General features: G+C 45.0%; 1 protein-coding gene across 2 annotated transcripts in view; it reads right to left on the bottom strand.

The window, feature by feature from the left end:
• Positions 1-19,076, bottom strand: part of ATP2A3 (ATPase sarcoplasmic/endoplasmic reticulum Ca2+ transporting 3) — a 182,447-nt gene extending 163,371 nt beyond the window's left edge. Inside the window, exons 1-2 of one of the 2 annotated variants that reach the window (XM_030536837.1) lie at positions 18,937-19,076; positions 18,032-18,163 (exon numbers count right to left, since the gene is read on the bottom strand). The gene's annotated coding sequence lies outside the window, so the exon portion shown is untranslated. The remainder of the gene's footprint in view (positions 1-18,031; positions 18,164-18,936) is intronic. The other variant, XM_030536838.1, reaches the window with a different exon arrangement.
• Between the last annotated feature and the right edge of the window lie 214 nt (positions 19,077-19,290).

The raw sequence follows: 19,290 nt of genomic DNA, 5'->3' as shown, positions 1-19,290 counted from the left end.
TTTTGTGGGTACAGACTAACATTGCTACTCCCTGACACTATTTCTCTGAGTGAAGCTTTTACTGGTTTTCACTCCTGTTAGCCCTGCAGAGTCAACAGATCAATGGGAGAATGAGCTGGGTTCTGTTTTTTTCTTGTCCATCACCAACAGGATTGTTTACTAAGCTTTAGTTACATTGGTGCGACCTCTCTGACTAGAAATGGAGTTGCTCGGTGGCACTGAAGGCCTAATTTGACCTATGTCAGTAGCAATGTTGTATGTGAAAGAAAGAGCCCAGCTTGCCTCCCAGAGCACAGCTTGAGTCTGCAGGGCTGGGATTTAGAGAAGTGTCTTTATATTAGTAAACGAAGCCCATTTGATGCAGAAATCATTGAGAGGCAATAGACATGGAACTCCACAATGCCATTTGCACAGGCTCCTCTCAGAGCAGATTCACAATTTAACTGCTTCCTAGTGACACTAGACAAAGTTCTTAGCAGTGCAAGTTCCATATGGGTCTTTTTCTTCCTTCAGCCCCAAGAACATGAAACTTCTTTCCCTTCTACTGTCTATGAAAGTTTCACATGGCTGGTACCTTGGGTTCATGAAAAACAAGCAAGATAAGGAAGGGGGGTTGTTATTTGATTGGGTGGGAAATTACTCACTTGAATGCTGGAATAACTCACACTAGAGAGGATGCGTCTGTCCCTCTCTAGGGACTGGTCCACATCAGAAGTTAACAAGCCTTTTTCCGCTGCCGCTTGCGGGGGCTAGTCCTCCCATTGTGACAGGGAGGACAGTTCAGTGGTTAGGGTGCTAGCTTGGGACTCGAGAGAGCCTGGTTCTGTTCCCCACGGACCTCCCCTGTGACCTCAGGCTGCTCAAGTACCACAGTGATGGCATTCGGATAAGTACTGTAATCCTTCTACTTAGGCACAGTAGAGGCTCATGCTTTTAGCATTGCAGGTCCCAAGGTTCTGTCCTTATGGACGGCCCAGCCAGCACTGGTTACACAAGGGTTGTCTAGCAAACACTAGTATGGGACTCAGATTCTGTCCTCTGGCTGGGCTGTACAGAGCCCAGACAGGAGACGCAGCTGCATGGACGGGCTGGGGGCAGTACAGCCATGCTAAAGGAGCTGCCAGCGTGGGGAGCTGCCTCCTGCGAGTGATGGCCCCACGTTCTCCCCTTTTGCTGTTGCGGTTCCCAGGACAGCCCTGCAGTTCAGCGGATACTGATTTCTATCTGCGGATATCTGCACCTGCGGGTATAAATTTGTATCCGCACAGGGCTCTAGTCACAGAACACTTTTTGTTAGGGGAGGTAGGATCGGGGATGTCGTACCTGACCAATAAGAGTTAAAATCTACTTGCAACACTGGTTATCCCCTTCTTTAGGAATGTTCCCCTAGAGTCCAGGAAGAAGATTGCTGGTTTGCCACTGAGAGCTTGATTTTCACTCTCTATAAGGGAGCCTCCACGTAGTACATGCCTGTACCTGATGCAAAAGCAGACAGGGAAATCTGTCCTTATTTGAATATTTTCCTTCTCCTATTGCCATAGTACAAGAGCACAATACAAACAAACAGTGTAATCCACTAAACCACTAATTACTCCCTGCCAGAGGGTAATACCTAGATCAGATAAAGGCTTTGCAGGCCCTGTCTGTCTTGTCACCATGAAAGCTGTAGAGCTAAAAGGAGAAATACACAACTCGCTTGACCAACTTCCTGTTCTTGCCTCTTATCTCTTTGGGCCAGACTGCCTCTAGGAAGCAGAACACCCACTTACACAGTTACTTTGTGGCCTATTTCCAGGGAGTATTAATATTTCACGTAAACATTACCAGGTTTGTTGTCTGCTGCAACATGAAATGTACAGTAAGCAACTAAACCCTACGATCTATGTTTGTTGGTGGGGAGAAGCGGGCAAAACCTGCACATAAGCCTGTTTCTCTGGGAGAAAACTCCTAGAATTTATTCTGCATTCAGTTATACAGCGAGTAAATCCAGAGTACGTCAGCGGATTCTGCAAGGAATGCCCTGAAAGTTGTAGGATTCTGCAAAATAAGGGTGAAATTCATGCCTATTAAAACCTAATTGGAAATCCACCCTCCCCAACCGAGGACCAGGCTCCAAGGCTGCAACGCGTTTATCTCCCAGTGCTCATTCCTTTTGCTGCTGCTGCTCTACCTAGGAGCTGGGGCAGCAGCTCTCCACCCGACGCAGCACTTGCACGGGAGAGGACAACTGAGTCTGTATAATCTGATCCTGATGCTATGTGGGAGTCAGCACAGAGCCAGCTCCATGGCATGCATGCTCCCGAGCGGCCACTGTGCGGGCAGCCTCACTGCACAGCAGCCCTGCCACGGGGCTAGTGATGCAGAGAACGCTCTGCACCACGTTAAGGAGAGGAAACAAAACTGATCACTAGCAATACAGAGTAACGCCCCCAATCACCTTGCTTTTATCTAGTGCTTTTCACCAAGAGCTCTCAAGGCGCTTTACCAAGGAGGTAGGGATCATTATCTATTTTACATTTGAGTAAGCACCAAGAGGTAAAGTAACTTGTCCAAAGTCCCTCAGCAGAGCAATGACAGAATCCAGGTCTCCTGTGTCCCAATCCAGTGCTTTATCCCTAAACTGCATTGCCACGTATTTAATTTGATGCCCGTCTCACTTGGCCTGACACCTGAAGACTGATAGGAAGAAGCACACAAAGAGGGCAAATCCTGCCAGCCTTACTGAACTAGCACTGTGACTTTGAGACCAGCAGGATTTGGGCCCAGATGTTTCGCCAAGCACTGGGCTACCGTGGAGATGCCACAGGGCAAGAAAGGCACCTGCAGCTCTGCCGGCCGGGGAAGAGTGGGTGTAGCAGAACAGACTGAAGATAAATATTTTTGAGTTGATCTCATTCTTGCATCATTCAGCTCTGCATTGATACGTCCTTATCATGCTCTGGGCGCTACCTAATCCTGTTTACCTAAGAGCTGTGGACGTTGCATGGAAAACTCTGAGCAAACATTCGGCTTCAAAATCTTTCCGGCTCACCACCTGCTCCAGGAATTTATATCAACTGGGCCTTTTGGGCCAAACTGCTGCTTTGCAGATTTTCATGATTCTGCTCAAGTCTGTGTTATATTTTGCACTTCAGCGAACACTTATCTTTCCCTCTGGTTTTCTGACTATGATGTTAGGACAACAAAAGCAGACACTGCCCCCCAAATAATCCATCCAGGTTCCACAGTGAACCCAGTTAATACTGAGACAGGACCACAAGCACTTAGTCTGGACAGCATAGACAGATAAAGCTCGTAGTACCAGGAGCCAAAGAAACAAAACTCCAATATTCATATACAATACAAAAAAAATCTTGCTAATGCATCTTGTCAACGGTGCTTCTAATTTCCATGCCAGTCACCCTACTACTTGCAGTATATTACACTCGGTGGGGGGGACAGGGGGGGGAATCACCTTACTCAAACTTTAAAAGGACAATACAAGGGATAGGAACTAAGTGTCAGGAGATTGGAGCATATAACGGGGTGGAACAGGAGAGGTTAGAAGTTCTGGATTCTATTCTGGGCTCTGTGACTAACTAGCAGCGTAACCCTCTTCAGATAAATGTGTTACAGTACTGATTGAACACTACAGGGCTTGGGGAGAATACTGGAGAGTTTAGTGTTTTGTGAGGATGAGTATGTCACATTACTCCCTGCCTTGCTTATCCCTTCTGTAAAATGAGGCTAAATGATGTGGACCCATCTCAGAGAGGGTGTTATGAGGATACATATATTACATGTCTGAAGTGCTCTGAGAATCTGGATGAAAGATTCTATAGAAGGGCAACATTTTACAGATATGACAAACCTCAGACTGTTTTGTTCTGCTGGATCATTTCAAACCCTAAGATGGCAGAATAGATTTGAACTGGACAGGAATAGTTTCCTTTGAAGGCTTACAGAAATGCTTAGAATAATGTGCATTCCTCAGTTTGCAAATTTCCCAATAATGGTTTATTTCCTAAAAATCTTTCCACGCCCTAGGAGTAAAGGGACTTGCTTCTCTTACACAGCACATCAGTACTCAGCTCCAGAAGAAAAGGAGCCAGCGGACGTAGGGACCATCAAAGGGTTTCAAATGCAAGACCCCCATAGTCCATGAAAAACTGAACAGAGGATGCAGAAGTAGTTTCTTAAAGTTCCAGAGCACCTTTCGTACTTCACGCTGAAAAAGTGGAGGGGCTTAATATGCTGCTGTTTTCTTTAATTAAAGTGTTGCCATAGCGACTGTCTCATCACATTATGGTGGTGTGCAGATACGTGCAGGTGTCTGAACACTTGCTAACAGCCTTGACCTAAGGGGATCAGCAAAACACAACAGCCGGAGTAACCAAAAGGTGAGGTGACGCTGGCCTTCAGCTTAGGCCTAAGAAATATAAGTAGCACCGGGGCTGCGACCAAAACAGCACCTACGGCTATCCCTCACGATACCTTATCTTCAGGGATGGGGGGAGCGAATGGCTCTGCACCTGTCATGCTGCTTCCTAGGCTGACGTCACCACCCTTCTCCTCCCTCCACATTCACAGAAGCCTCCCCTAGTGCTGAATATTTTCTGTGATCCACGAGCTACTTACGCCTTTCTAACGCACGGATTAAATCTGAGCCTTTAACGTGTCATGATTGGGTAGACAGGGTTGCTGGGTTGCTCACTAAATACAGAATGCTGGGGCAGAGATCACCCTGAGCCAAACTCCCACATCTAAATGCTGATGCATGGAGCAGGGAGTCTGCATTGCCTATGTACCAGGCTATTACATTTTTAAAGAACTGAACTTGTCTGCAGAGATAGTGGCCATTTTGTTCTTGGCGTTGCTGTGGTTTGCTGGGGGAGGAGTCAGACACTGACTGTCCTCTCTCTCATATGCAGATTTCAATCTGTCTTTAACCTATAGATCAACAAGCTTTGGAAGGACTGGACTGGGATTCAAGAGAACTAAGCTCACTTCCCAGCTCAGCTACAGACTTCCTGTGGGCCTTGGGGAAGTCATTTAACCCGCTCTGTGCCTCAGTTTCCCATTTGTAAAATAACTATCTCACAGGTGTTGTAATGATCGTGAGGTGCTCCAGCACTGGAGTGAAAAAGTTCATACAAGTACCTAGACAGATAGCTACTTTTGTATATGGGAAAAGTCTGAGCATTAAAGCTGAGCAAATCATGAAAAAAAAGTTTCCTGTAGTGTTCATTTGCATTTTAAAATGAATTCACTCCACTTACATTAGAACCTTCTTCGCATTTGCTTTCTGCAGATATTCTATCAAACAAATTAACTGGCAGCAATGGTCATAGAAACAGTGGATTTTACATGTAGAGAAAGCCAATCTTCAATATTTATACATGAGGGCTTACACTGGAAACCTAAGCATAAGAGTTATGTGGATCCATCTCCAGAACAAGAACTATACCATGTGCCCTGTGTATCCAAGTCAGAACTAACCAATGCAGCTAGAATTTTGAATTCCAACAAAGAACTGCTTGTGCAGTACCTATTTACCAAGAGCTATTCATAGAAGGTATTTAGCAAATAACTTTAAGCAACAGTAGAATGAGAAATTAATACACTGGTAGAAGAGCAGTGAATTTGTGAGTAGAACTGTGGAAATTGTGCAATTTGCTGAAAAAATCATATGCTGGTAATCATTACGCTAAACTCTACTGGAATACTCAAACCTAGGGGTCAGTGTTTGAAATCCAAATTAAGACCCCCAAATCTATTGTGCAATTTTGAAAAAAAATTTAAGTGAACTGAATCAAATGCCTAGGTTTGACACCAACAGCCCTAAAGCTGTGAGGTGTACAAAATCCTTGTCTCTGTATGTGGGGGCGGGGGGGGGGGAGGCGCTTTATCTTCTTTCTACACTGAGGGTAAAGGATCCCTGAAAACCACATCCAATTTCTAGAGTGAAAAGATTGGGTTTTAGGTAGTACTTCATGCTATTCCTTAAAAGCAAAGATTCATCCCATTAATCATGTCATTATACAGCCACCACTGCATCACTCCCTAGCTCTTTAATTATTAAATTGACTGAATTTAAACTGCAATCTAAATGATTTAATGATACTTTTGCAAAACATTAGGCCTACACAGTCTTTTCACTGACCAGATCAATTCGAAGTTTTTAATTAAGGGAAACCATTAACATTGGAATGACTAGAATTTTTACAATTCTTTTAAAAGAGTTTGAAATTCACTGGCAAGCCAGGAAGCTTTAGAACAGTGTAGGAGGCTGCTCCCTTCATTAGTGCAGAAACTGCACTTTCTCTTGAGTCCCTTTTTTAAAATTCACTTTTCTGTAAACTTTTAGGGATCACTGAAGTCAGCACCAGATATTCATATTTATTATTTGCATGATAGTACTACCTAGAAGTGCTAACTGAGATCAGATCCACATTGTGCCATGCCCTATGCAGACACAGAGTAAGAAAGCATATCTATCCTGAAAAGCTTATAATCAGGTTTGCACATAAGAACGGCGATACTAGGTCAGATCAAAAGGTCCATCTATCCCAGTATCCCGTCTTCTGACAGTGGCCAATGCCAGGTGCCCTAGAGGGAATGAACACAACAGGTCATCAAGTGATCCATCCCCTGTCACCCATTCCCAGTTTGGCAGAATTCCTTTTTTTTTTTTTTTTTAATATATAATTTTGATGGATAATCTCAATGTTTATTTTTAAGCTCTCTCTATTTTTATCGGTTTAAATTTTCACACTTGCAGGAAATTATGGGGAGGTCAGACTATTTAATGACGGAAGACAATGAGATTGAAAAAGTTTAAAGCTTTTTAACCATTAACACACAAATTGTCAACATCACAGGTTAAAATAGACAAAGTCGACCTCTTTAAATCAAACCTTAAGTTCTCAAGCAGCATTTTTTTCTTACTTTGCCCATCTGTAAATTTTAATTATATAAAATGGAGATGGTTTGACTTTATAATGAAAAACTAACAAAATCTATGTTTACCAACATTTACCAATAAAAATCTAATCTTTCCAAATCTATACTAGTGTAAATAGATAAAACAGATAAATGGTGGGAAAAAAGCATGATTCTCATTTTACAGGTGGGAACTGAGACATACAGAGGCGAAGTGGCTTGCTTGAGGTCACACAGGAAGGGTGTGGCAGAGGTGGGAACTGAATTTAGATTATCTGAAACCCAATCCAATGTTTTAACCCCAAATCCATCTGTAGTTGCTTTACAATTCCTGTTAAGCTATTAATTTACTAACATTGGTTAGTACAAGCTTTGGTAGAAGTAAACAACAGAGAAACACTACATCTAGAAATTCAACTGTAAGCCCTCAGTGCAAAACGAGAATACACAGTAAAACCTTGTGCGGAAGGCAACGCTCTCTATCGATGTTGATTTTCTGTGCTGATCGTACCCTTTGAGGGACTAGATGTGGTAGATACAGAAGTGTGATACTGCACATGCAAGCCAGGGAAGGTGAGTGATGAGACTGTCTCACAGACGTTTGCATCTGGATCGACAACTCGTATTCTGAGCCTTGGGCCAAAGAGCTGAGATAGTGAACCTCGAAAGCCTGAGTTTGGAACTGAAGGATGACCTCTTCTTTAGGGTATGATGTGGCTGTACAGCACCCGTGTAACAAGTGCCTTATGTCACGGCAATGGCTGGCCAGGTGAGTCAGATGACCCACAGTCACGTGAAAGCTTAGAGGCAGAACTTCCTATAGGGGTCACGGGAAGGACTGAGGATGAGCTCTGCACCAACCAGGTGGAAGGTCTGAGAGGGGATGACTGCAGGGAGCAGTGAGAAAAGCCAGGCAGCAGGTCCTGGGTTTCAGAAAGTCCATTACAGCTTTGTTTACAGCTGACATTCCAGTGTTAAATGAAGACCACCCTAAAGGAAGGGACTGGAATGCTACTGCTGTTAGCAGCTCTGTTCAACATCTGGAGCCAGGAATGGGGCACTGGCCTAGGATTCAAGAGAAATGAGTTCATGTCCTGGCTGAGCTACAGGTGCATTGGCTTACAAGCACCTTTCTCAACCTCCCACTGGGTCTGTGCATTGTATCCGCTTATTTTATGGACACCAGCAAGTTTCTGCATATGTCGACTTGGTCTAGATGATGCAGCTAAAGGAGAACGCACTGGATCCCATTGTGCTTCACATACCAGCCACGCAAGAGCTAAGCATCCAGCTGCAGAATATTTAAGAAGCAGAAAGAGAAGAAGCTATTAGAGAAACCAATTTCTGATTTGTAACAAGGAAAATTTGATCAAAAAAAAAAAGCCAAACAAAGATAGCTCAGTGGTTTGAGCATTGGCCTGCTAAACCCAGGGTTATGAGTTCAATCCTTGAGGGGGCCAACTAGGGATCTGGGGCAAAATCAGTACTTGGTCCTGCTAATGAAGGCAGGGGACTGGACTCAATGACCTTTCTGGGCCCCTTCCAGTTCTATGAGATAGGTATAGCTTCATATATTATTATTAAATAAGGAGCCCTCATTGTCTATTTTACACAGCTATTTTTCTAATTGCGACTATACTGAAACTCCAGTGGCCGTATACTAAGCACTGCATTTACCTTTTTTCTTAATAGCAGAGTAATCCTTATGCTTAGCTCTTTATGTCTTCAATGTCCTGTGCAAGCCAGGGGTGTTGCGAAGCAGCAAAATTCAGAACTCATCTGAATCCCAGGATGTTTAGATCTGAAGTGCTGGTTCAGCCCACTGTTGTGATGGGTCCAAATGGCAAAGTGGTGATCTGGATCAGCATTCAGAGGAGGGTCATTTGGACCTTACAGTCCAGCTCAGGAATGTCTAAGTCAATCAAATTGCAAAAAACCTTGAGACTGAAAGATGCCAACACTGGCCTGTTCGTTAGTGTTCCCCTTCCTTCCACAGCCAACTGTTCTAACCATAACAGATCAGATCTGTGTGGCAATTAACTACAATGTGGCAAAAGCAGTGTCCTTTGCTGGCAGGCGTGTTGGGTTTGTGTTGTTGTTTTATTTTGTTATTTTTTCTCCCTCAACCCCCACTTCATTCCCTCTTCCAGCTCTGGTTGTAACAAGAATCCACATCATTTCCTGTGGCTCTCTCTTCCTCCAGCAGCCTGGAGGAGCTCATGCACAAGGCTGTGCTGTAGCTGTTACCATTCCTTGGCTGCTTCATTATGACCACAGAAGAAAGACCACTGTACTGTTGGCCTCACACTTCACAACTGTCTCCAGCAATGCAAAGGGCACAAAGGGAGAGGTCATTAAGCCAGTCCCCGGCACTCCACCTTGCTGGGGCCAAGAAGAAGGAAACAGTCAAGGGATCAGAAGAATTGTTTTCAGATGGCTGCTTGATTCATTTCCTGACATGTCTTGGGAATAAATACAAATGTAGAGGACTGTTCACTCCAGGGACAACGTGCTGTAATAGTGCATGACCCCCGGAGCCCAAGGACCTGTACACATACGTTGCAGTGTAACGGGGTATGTGTCATGGGCCACTGACATAGGGAATGCTACACACAGAACACCCCCTTAATCCAAGCCCCGTTCAGGCAACAGCTTTCTGTGGATTGGTCTGTGGCACCTCCTAGGAACTTGCCTGGGTTGCATTTCTGATCAGTTGTTCTGCTATCCAGCTAACCTGCACCAGCTGTCCGTGGTTCCAAAAAGGACCACCTGGCTTCTGGGGATTGTCAGAGCATATTGCCCTTTGGCCCCTCCCCTTGTCTGCCCCATCTCCACCATGTCTGCTGCAGCCAAGGGGGTGCAGGGAAGGAGGTCCAGCAGCAGGAACAAAGGGGGCGACATAGGGCTGGTATGTGTCCTTTTTTCCCAAGCTGGGGCTGACAGATGGCGTAGCTCCACGGCTCATTCCCGACTGCCAATTCTACACTTTGCGCAGACCTGGGGTATGTCTGGGCGGCTTTGGAGCCAGGCACGCTTGGAATGAAGAAGTGCCAAGTGCATGTTAGCCTCGATAAAGTCAGTCAGTAGGAAGTCCTGCTGAAGCTCTTTAATTTTATAAGTCCCTTCACAATAGAGCGGAGATCTGCCAACTTTCCTTTCGCATTGTGAGCAACACAAGAAGTCACCCTTCATGCGCTGCTTAGCATGGAAAATTTATACCTCCCTCAAAGAACAGGTTTTAAAAAAACCCTGGCTAAGTAAAGTTGCTTCTTGCCTGGGACCCAGGGGGCAATTTCTGTGTTTAATCTAGCTGTGACCTTCTCCACCCCTTCATTAGTTTCAAATGTTATGTTATTTTAGGCCTGAAATGAATTGGCATTGTCCCCCAAAGGTACAAAGGAACCCGCTCCAGTGCTCGAGGCCGGGCGGTGTCATTGTTAGACTGCCTTACGCAACAGGTGATGCAGGCTTCCCTGGATCTGCTTTTAGTTATTGTGATGGCAGATGGGGGCGGGAGGGAGAACAAAATCATTCCCCTCGTCCTTCCCTGCACGTCTGAATGCTCGGTTCTACCGAGAAGTGAATTCAATAACCCATCATCTTTGCCCTGCTACGAGTCTGAGTCAGTGCAGCCTGTAGGGCTTCCATATAGTCACGAACGCCACATGGCAAGATGAGAGAAAAGGATGTTCCATAGACCTTGTTTACAGAAGCAACCCCCCGCCCCACCTGAAATCAGAGCCCCTTGATTCTAGGTATTGTAAAACCACATGCCCACTAGGGATCCCCCACCTCAAAGGTATAGGATAGAATTAGTTTATAAGGGTTATAAAACATCATCAAAAAGTATCTCAAGAGGAGCTTGTCACTTAAATGACCCATCAGCCAGGACTGGCTCCATGTGTCCAAGTGGGTTATTCTCAATACCTACCTCACAAGGAGGGTGGGGCTTCTATACCCATGCCCAATTTTTGGCATACAAATCCCACCAATATATGTGCAAACCAGAGCGGTGGCACAAGCCCAGTGCATGAAACTGTGACCTCACTGACATGAATGGCAAAACTCCTATTTATTTCACTGAGGCCAGGATTCCACTCAGCATGCACGCACAACCCCTCATTGTGAGCACACTGGAGATCTGCTCACAATTACACCCACACTCAGGCTTGGGGCAGCCAGGGAGGGATTTATCAGATCTTTGGTGCTGCCTTCTAGGTTGCGGGATGCTTATGAATAATGGGTACCACTGTTTGGCGGACAAAATTACTACAACTGATGAAGAGAAAGCCCCTACAGGCTGCAGAGACGGCAGCTCTGAGCTCCACTGCTGTCCATATTCATCCAGAAGAGGGAACGTTATCTGAATTTGGGGGCGTATAGTTTATTTTAAATTCATATTTTTTTCCTACCACAGAAAAAACTCTGGGGGTGGGCTGGTCAGCAGAGGAAAGCTCAGGGTTTTCCATTCTCTGGCATTATAGACAGCTATTACCAGAATAAATATTTAGGCTGCTGAGAAAAGGGACATTTTAAAATGGAAACATCCACAGAGCCATCACAAACTGCAATGACAGTTTGGCTGCTTCTGTAATAAATAATATCTGTCTCTTACAGATCCGGACTAACACAGCTACCCCTCTGATACTTGGCTCTTACATAGCACTTTTCATCAGTAGATCTCAAAGCATTTCACAATCTAATGCATTTATCCCCACAACACCGTTGTGAGGCAGGGCAATGCTATTATCCCCATTGTACAGCTGGGGAAACTGAGGCACAGAGACAATAAGTTACTTCCCCAGGATCACACAGGAAATCTGTGGCAGGGAATCTGAACCAAGGTCATCCAAGTTCTAGGCTAATACCCTAACCACAGAACCATTCTTCCTCTGGTAATAGGTAGGCAAGTCCTGCATTAAATGTCAAAAACTCACTGATCCTTTTGCATTTCAAAGTTGAGATTTTCAATGCAAATGTGGCTGGGAAGCTAAATCCAGACCCCACATCCTGATATGTTCTTAGTGAACACACACACACACACACACACACACACACACACACACTTCATACCTCTGATGGCACTGAGCCTTCAATTTGCCTGTGTGTAAATCTCTTTGCCCTTCGGCATCCAGCTTATGTCTCCACTTGCAGCATTAGTTTAACTGCAGCAAGTGTCTATATTTAACAGCAGTTAGGGCCAGATTTGCCAAAGAGCTCAGCACAACAGGTGTATGCTGGCTGCTGAGCGAATCTGACCTTCTCTCGATAGGCGCTGCTGGGGCTTGTGCACTTTGGAAAGTCTGGCTCCAACTGTGAGTGCTCAGCACTTGAAAACCTGCCGCTTAGAGACCTAACATGCAGAGGATTGCCTCTAAGCATAGCCAGCCTGAGTGAGCTCAGTTACACCAAACACAAGGGCAGTGCAATGCAGCAGATAACGTCTGCTCAAGCACGCGTACAGACAGTGTGAGAGGAGGAAGAGGCGGACAGTAGGCGCACAATGCACCATTATGGGAGAAAAGGGTCATAAAATCATTATAGTCATGAAGGTAGATGCTATATTATGGAGATACGGATGCAGGAATTTCTGACCTGTCACTTTCGGGATGCAGCTGTGCTCCAGTTTCTCCACTGGTAGATAGTCTGCCTGTCAGTGGCTGGGTAGTTCAGCTCTCCGGTCAAACACCCAAACTATTCATCTTCTGGGAGTAAACTAGAGTCCAAGAGAAGTACAAAAATACTGCATAAGCAGCCCCTGTGGGGAACTGTACCTTTAAGAAGCTCATGTTATATAACACAGACAGCTGGAACTGAGACACTGAATGAAGCAGGTCTCCGTCAAGCACCTTGTCTGTGTTCTACCTGAGCACCCCACTCTGGAATTCTTCCGTAGCCCCTTGGAGGAGATCCACAAGTGGCTCCAACTCTCCATCTTTCCCCTTAGGGTGTCACATACTCGCTTTCTTTTCATCATGTGCGGCATGCTTTGGAATGATATCACCGTCCACGTTTAACCCCTGTACCTCCTTGGGGTCAGTACTAGAATCATGTCCAGGGCATCGTGTGTCTTGTTAACCTGGACGAAGTGGGGAAATCCTGCCATAAAGTCCCTCCCCCAACCCCTGTCCTTGATGAGATAATCAGTTTGGGCACACAATGGTCCCTGGGACTAGTGGGAATGCAAAGGAATTCTCTGCAGAACCCCTGTGTTTTGGGGTAGAAAAGTCACCCTCTGAGACTAACCCCTACATGGGTAAGTTAAAGATAGGTAAAAACACGTTCCCACTGTTGGATGCTCTGACCAGCACAAGGTCCACGTTGCCGAGCGCGAGTCCCGTTTGTGCTTTGGTGAGGAACACGGAGAGATGAGCCACGCCAAAACCAGGGTTTGATGGCTGGCTTACGAACACTGTTCTGCTGTTCCCCTCAGACCTGTCCTGACTGTGTCATTTCCTTTAGCAGCTTTGTCTAGTTAGCAGCAGCTCCAGCTCCATCAACCAACGTTCATGCAAATCGCTTGATGTGCAAAGTGCTTTGCAACATTTGCCTTTGATTAAAATAAAGTGCCATTAAAATAAAGCTATGCTGGTCCCAGAGGGTGGCAGCTTCACTGGTGGGCAGGGCAGGTGTGATCGGGCCATGGACCCACTGCAGAGAGGAAGGAAAGGACCACATGAACTATAAAGGTGATCTGAATTTAAAATTAAGGGGATTTCATGCGAGGGCCGATTTGTGGGAGGATAAATTTAAACCAAAGCCAGCACAACATTTTCATTACAACTTGCAGGGCTTGTGGGCTCTTTGTCTTGCTTGCTTCAGCCTGGTATTTGTATATGGAAAACAGAAAGATTAAAGACAACAGAACAGCTCCACCTGGGTCAATAGTTAACTAAGTAGTCAAAATAGCGGGTGGTAAGAAACAGCTGCTGAATACGAGGACAGCAGAAGAGAAAAAGGGGAGAGAAAAGCATCAGTGAGAGGGTGGATAGGAGGCAAGAAGAGCTAAAAATGGAGTAGTCGTCAGGAGAAAATAAGGGAATGAGCACTGGCGGGTGGGGGAGGGAACCACCAAAGATTCAGTTCCAATAAGCAATGCAGGCCTAAAAGTGCCCAAAAAGTACTGAAAATCCTTGTGGTCTGGATAGCAGGAGAACTAGGCTTTCCACCTGCAACGTGGACCTTTACTTTAACTAACTGAGCCTGTACCCAGGACATAAAAAGCCTGTATCTCAGCATGTATATGTACGAAGCGAGAGAGACCTAGTCCCTGCACGTGCTTAGCAGTGATAGCATGGAGGAGGAAATATGGTCTAACATGAGGATGCTGGAGAGGGCCCATGTACAGGAGCAGAGGGAAATGGACAGGCCCCTTTAAGTCGGGTGTGGCTCCCTGAGACAACAGGCTGTCCCCAGATTCAGCACAGCCACCCTCTGTCACGCAGAGAGGACGTTCTCTCCCATTTCCTCTTGCAGTTTGCTTATTGTGTGTAAACATTTGTCTTGGTCCAGAGGCTGGACTGACCCAGGCAAACCGTGCGCGCACAGAATGCTGACTCTCCAGAGGCATTTCAGAGGCTCCAGGGACAATACTTGAGCGTGCAGCAGCAACTGGCTTGGAAAAAAGGCTCCTTAAGCCAGAATGACACCATTTTGTCCAGCCTCAAAATCTGTAAGCAGAACAGATGCAATAGAATAGAACTGGTTTCTAAAGTGCTTGTATGGCCTAAAGCACTTAGTAGAAAACCATCAGTTCTACTGCTAGCAGGGAGTGAATATGTAGCCACTTAGGAGATTTTCAAATGTCCCTACATCACTTAGGGTGGGATTTTCAAAAGTATGTAAGTACTCTGCAAAAGCTCAGAGTCCCTGAAGATGCAAGCACTACCGTGCTGTGATAGTCGTTTTGTTTCACAGTGGTACAGGCCAGATCACACACCCAGCGTGAAGTTCAAACACAGTATTAGTGAGATCACGGCTGGAATACTGTGTCCATTTCTGGTGTCCATACTTTTAAGAGGAGGTTGACACATAGGAAAGAGTTCAGGAAATAGCTATTAGAATTATCCAAGACCTGGAAAACCTGCCTTACAGGAGAGACTTATCCACAAGACGGTTAAGAGGACTTGATTAGGGTCTGTAAGTATCTGCATGGGAAAAGATTTGATAAAGCAGATGAAGGCAAAATGAGAGTCAATGGCTAGAATCTGCAAGGTAGACAAAGTCAGACTAGGAATAAAGGTGCACATTTTTAACAATAAGGGTAATTTAATTAACCCTTGGTACAATTTATCTCAGGATGTGGTAGATTCACTGCTATTTATAGCCTCTAACTAAAGGCTGGATGTCTTTCTAAAGGGATCTGCTCTAGCTCAACCACAAATCACGGGTTTGAGGCAGAACCCCTGGGTCTGTGTTATACAGCAGGTCAGACTAGATGATCACAATGGTCCCTTCTGGCCTCAAAAATCGATGACTATGGAAAGGAAGTTGGGGTGTCAAAACAAAGCTCAGCTAAAGCCGTGAAGTTTTGCCCGGCTTTGGGATGGATACTAAAGATCTTCATCTTTGAACCCAGACACTCACTCTCTCTCTAACAACCTGCAGCAAAATTCCAATTTGAAAACATTCCCAAACTTGGGAGTTCGGAATTCAGATATAAATTCCAGCTTGACCAAGTTTTGGAGCATTCTCATTCAGGCCTTTAATGGAGAGAAGCTCAAACTGTGAGCTCTGATTTCAACCTGGATCCAAGGATTTGATACAGCCCATCTCTACTATCTTTTGGGGCATGCTTTCCACCCTGAACTATCAATCAACCCAGATTCACGTGAAACACTCCAAAGCTGGAGTTCAGAACTCAGCACAGGCTGACTGAAATATTGATTGTTTATATTGCAGTGGTACCTATAAGTCTCAAACAACTGATTGTGCTAGAAACACAACTAGTAAACAACAATCCCTGTCCAGAAAGCTTCCAGTCTAAAAGACTGTTTATCTGTAACAGGTGGATAAAAAAACCAAGGGCAGGTAAACAAAAATAGGATGTTGTAGCACACGCTAAACTATGTGGAGAATTCATAGCCAAATTGGTATCAGCGATCACTATTCGCTCCATGCCACCTCTTATTTGAATGGCCGTTTTCTGAGCTTATTATGGCAGGGATGGGACTTCAAGGAAATTAAGATGCTGGCTTACATATTCTCCTAAATTTGGGGTTCCACTACACAAAAGTTTTGCCTAGCTACGAATAAGACAGGGTAAAAATTATTATAGATTTAAAGACCATTAAAAGAGAGACCATTAAAGAGACCATTAAAAACTCAGGCCATAACATTCCACTTATTTACCCCTAGAATGAAGGCACTAGTTTGTGTTTGATGAAGCATCTCTTCCAGAGAGGCATCCTGTCTTGATCTGAAGACATCAAGAAATGGAGAATCCACCGCTTCCTTTGGTATTTTGCTCTGATGCTTAATCACGTGGGCCCTGGACAATGGTGGTACCCCCTTGTCTTTCTAAAAGGAACGACGAGGTTTATTTGCCAGTGGACAGCCCGCTAGAGATGGGCAGGTAGCACAGGGTTTAAACATTTCTTGCTAAAGAAAGGACAGAATACTGCAGATATGCTGTACTGGAGTAAAGCACTCATGCATCTCTTCATATGCTTCTGGGCATTACATGGGAGCTCTGATGTCAAAATGGGTTCACAAAGGCAGATTCCATTCACATGACGGCCAGATTTAAGACCACAGTCCTGTGGTAAGACTGCTTCATTCTTTCGGGGTTCTTATACAAATCTCCTCATGGCTTTGTCTAGCCCACGTTAAAGCACCTTTGTCTTACAACAGATGGTTAAGACCAAACTGGATACAACCAAAACCCCTGAATCTTCACCAAAGCTCAGAGTTGCTGCTTTTTAAAAAGTGATAAAGCAATGGATTAGATGGTTCAGAAAAGCTTAGTCACCTTCACCCCTCATTTCTTCCTCTGCACGTCAAGGATCAAGTTTGGCCTGGAAGCACTGGGAAAGACAGACTACTCTTCTTCTGTGCTGTGTTGTTGTAGCCATGTCAGTCTTCTCTTCTGGGATTTCTAATCCAAACCAAACCAGGAAGTGCTAGTAATCATGAAAACCTGTTTCTCATAGGTCTCCCACCCCATTTCTGCAGACCCAACCGTTATGGAGACACATTTGAGTGTTTTGGTGCTTAACCGAACCTCCCAAAACACACAAAACCCACTCATTCCCTATAGTGCACATGGAGGGAAACTGAGCTCACTCAGAATGCAGTCTCTTAGATGCCTCATGAGAGGCTGTGTGTTTACTACAACATCATGACTATATGCCCCCCTACACAAACACACACACACACACACTTGGCAATTCAAGGCTTGTCCGATGAAGGGCTTTCTGGCAAACAGATTCCCATCTTAGCCCATTTGAACTAGTCCTAGTAGCAGGCAGATGACACAGCTGACCAAAGGTGTTCAGAGGTGGCCTCTATGCAGTAAGATGAGTAAAGGTAGCAGCTGTTTCCTGAGGTAGAATGGTAGCAGTGTGAAACAGGCCATTGGAGAGTTCCATCTGGGGACGTTTTTTCCATGAGCAAAACTCAAGGACCAGCTAATAAAACATAAATCAGCCGGCCAAGTAATTTCCACAGGAACTGGGTAGAACCAGCCAGTTGTTCAGACTTTATTCTTGGCAGTCTCACTTAACAATATAGCATTGTTTGATGTCTGCTGGGTACTGTGGGGCTGCGAAGTGCAAAGCAACATTTTTGCAAGGAAATGCCTGTGAAGAGGAAATCTCAAGCAGCTGATAATGTGCTTTTAAGCTTTCCTCAAGAGCTGGCTGCCATGAAGCTGGGGCCTTCCCTAGTCACAACATACTTGGGTGTATGTATTTGGATACTAAGTGCAGCAGAGCCGTGCTAACTGCTTTCAGCAACTGAAGGGACACAAAACCATCACAAAGTCTCCATTTGAGAGTATTGTGTGCCATTCTCCAAAACAGAGGGCCTCATGGTAGACAGAGTTCTTGGAAAATTAAAGGTGCAGTACACAGAGTCATAGTGACACCGTTACATACACTACAACACTGACCTGGGTGCCCCATCATTATTTGTGCTATTTTCCTTATTTGTATTGGTGTTTGTTAACCTCCTCCACAGCTTAGCGGTTTCAAAACTTCACCACGATTACCACCACCACACAGATTTCCCTGTCGCACAGGTGCTGTGAAGATTAATTCATGTTTAGAGCACGCAAAATACAGCGCTAAGTATTATTAACTGTCTCTCCAAGTACTCCCTTTCCTACTAATATCAATCAATCCTTGAAGTCAAGGACCACGGTAAAATTAGGTAAAGTTCTGTGGCCTGTATCATGTAGGAGGGCAGGCCACACGATTAAACATCCACAGAGCTTCTCCATTGTTCTTCAAATCCCTCTTTCAAATTCCCCTTTGCTGTGATGCATACATGGAACTTAACAGGGAGGCTGCTGGTGGGCTGAAACCATTAGGTTAGCAGAAGAGTCAATGGCCTCATTGTTTCTTTGTGCTGCTGTCTCTATCCGTATTCATCTGTAGTTTCATGTCTCACACTAGATTGTAAACTCTTAGGGGAAGGGAGCATCTTTTTATCCTTATGTTTGTACAATGTTTAGCCCCATGGGATCCTGGCACGTGGCTGGGGATCGTAGGTGCTACAATAATGCAAATAATCAATTAATCCTACTACTCAATGGTCCCTTGTGGCCCTAGAATCTATGAAACTAGGAGTTTCCCCCCCACTTCACATTCAGAGTAAACACTAATACAGAAAGTAGTATTCCCCCCCTCCCAAACCTTCTGTCCTAATAGAGATGGAATGAAATGACAAACATGAGGCCAATGTGATATTCCCAAATACAGATTTGGGGCAGAAAGTGCAACAAACCCAACGTCTGCAACTGTAGCAAAGCTCCAGGCATTCTGCAGCCCGGAAGACAGATATGGCATCACTTACTCATAGGTCAGTTGTCGTCAGCTATTCCTTCTCCTCCACCGTGGTTAGTATTTCATGAATTGTGCACATTCGCTTAATTGCTGCATATGTGTCTGCAATCCAAGTGACTGTTCAACGCCGGTGACTACTGCAGAATCATCAGAAAGGCTTCACCTTGCTAGAAATAACAAAAGGTGGCATATGAGGCTCGCTCACACAGCAGGGGAATGAGAAACTGACTCACATTCAGGGGGAGGCAGCTGCAACTCACACAACTCAGGCTTCACAATCACTCCTGGCAATTTCAAATCATTACAATTTGCTTTCTGCTCAGTTCCTCCCACTGTTGTAATTTATATGAAAGTAGCAGCCAAG

The sequence above is a fragment of the Gopherus evgoodei genome, chromosome 17, assembly GCF_007399415.2.
Source record: "Gopherus evgoodei ecotype Sinaloan lineage chromosome 17, rGopEvg1_v1.p, whole genome shotgun sequence".
In the NCBI taxonomy this organism is placed as follows: domain Eukaryota; kingdom Metazoa; phylum Chordata; order Testudines; family Testudinidae; genus Gopherus; species Gopherus evgoodei.
The sequence above is the reverse complement of the archived record's forward strand: the minus strand, read 5'-3'. Positions and strand labels throughout refer to the sequence as shown.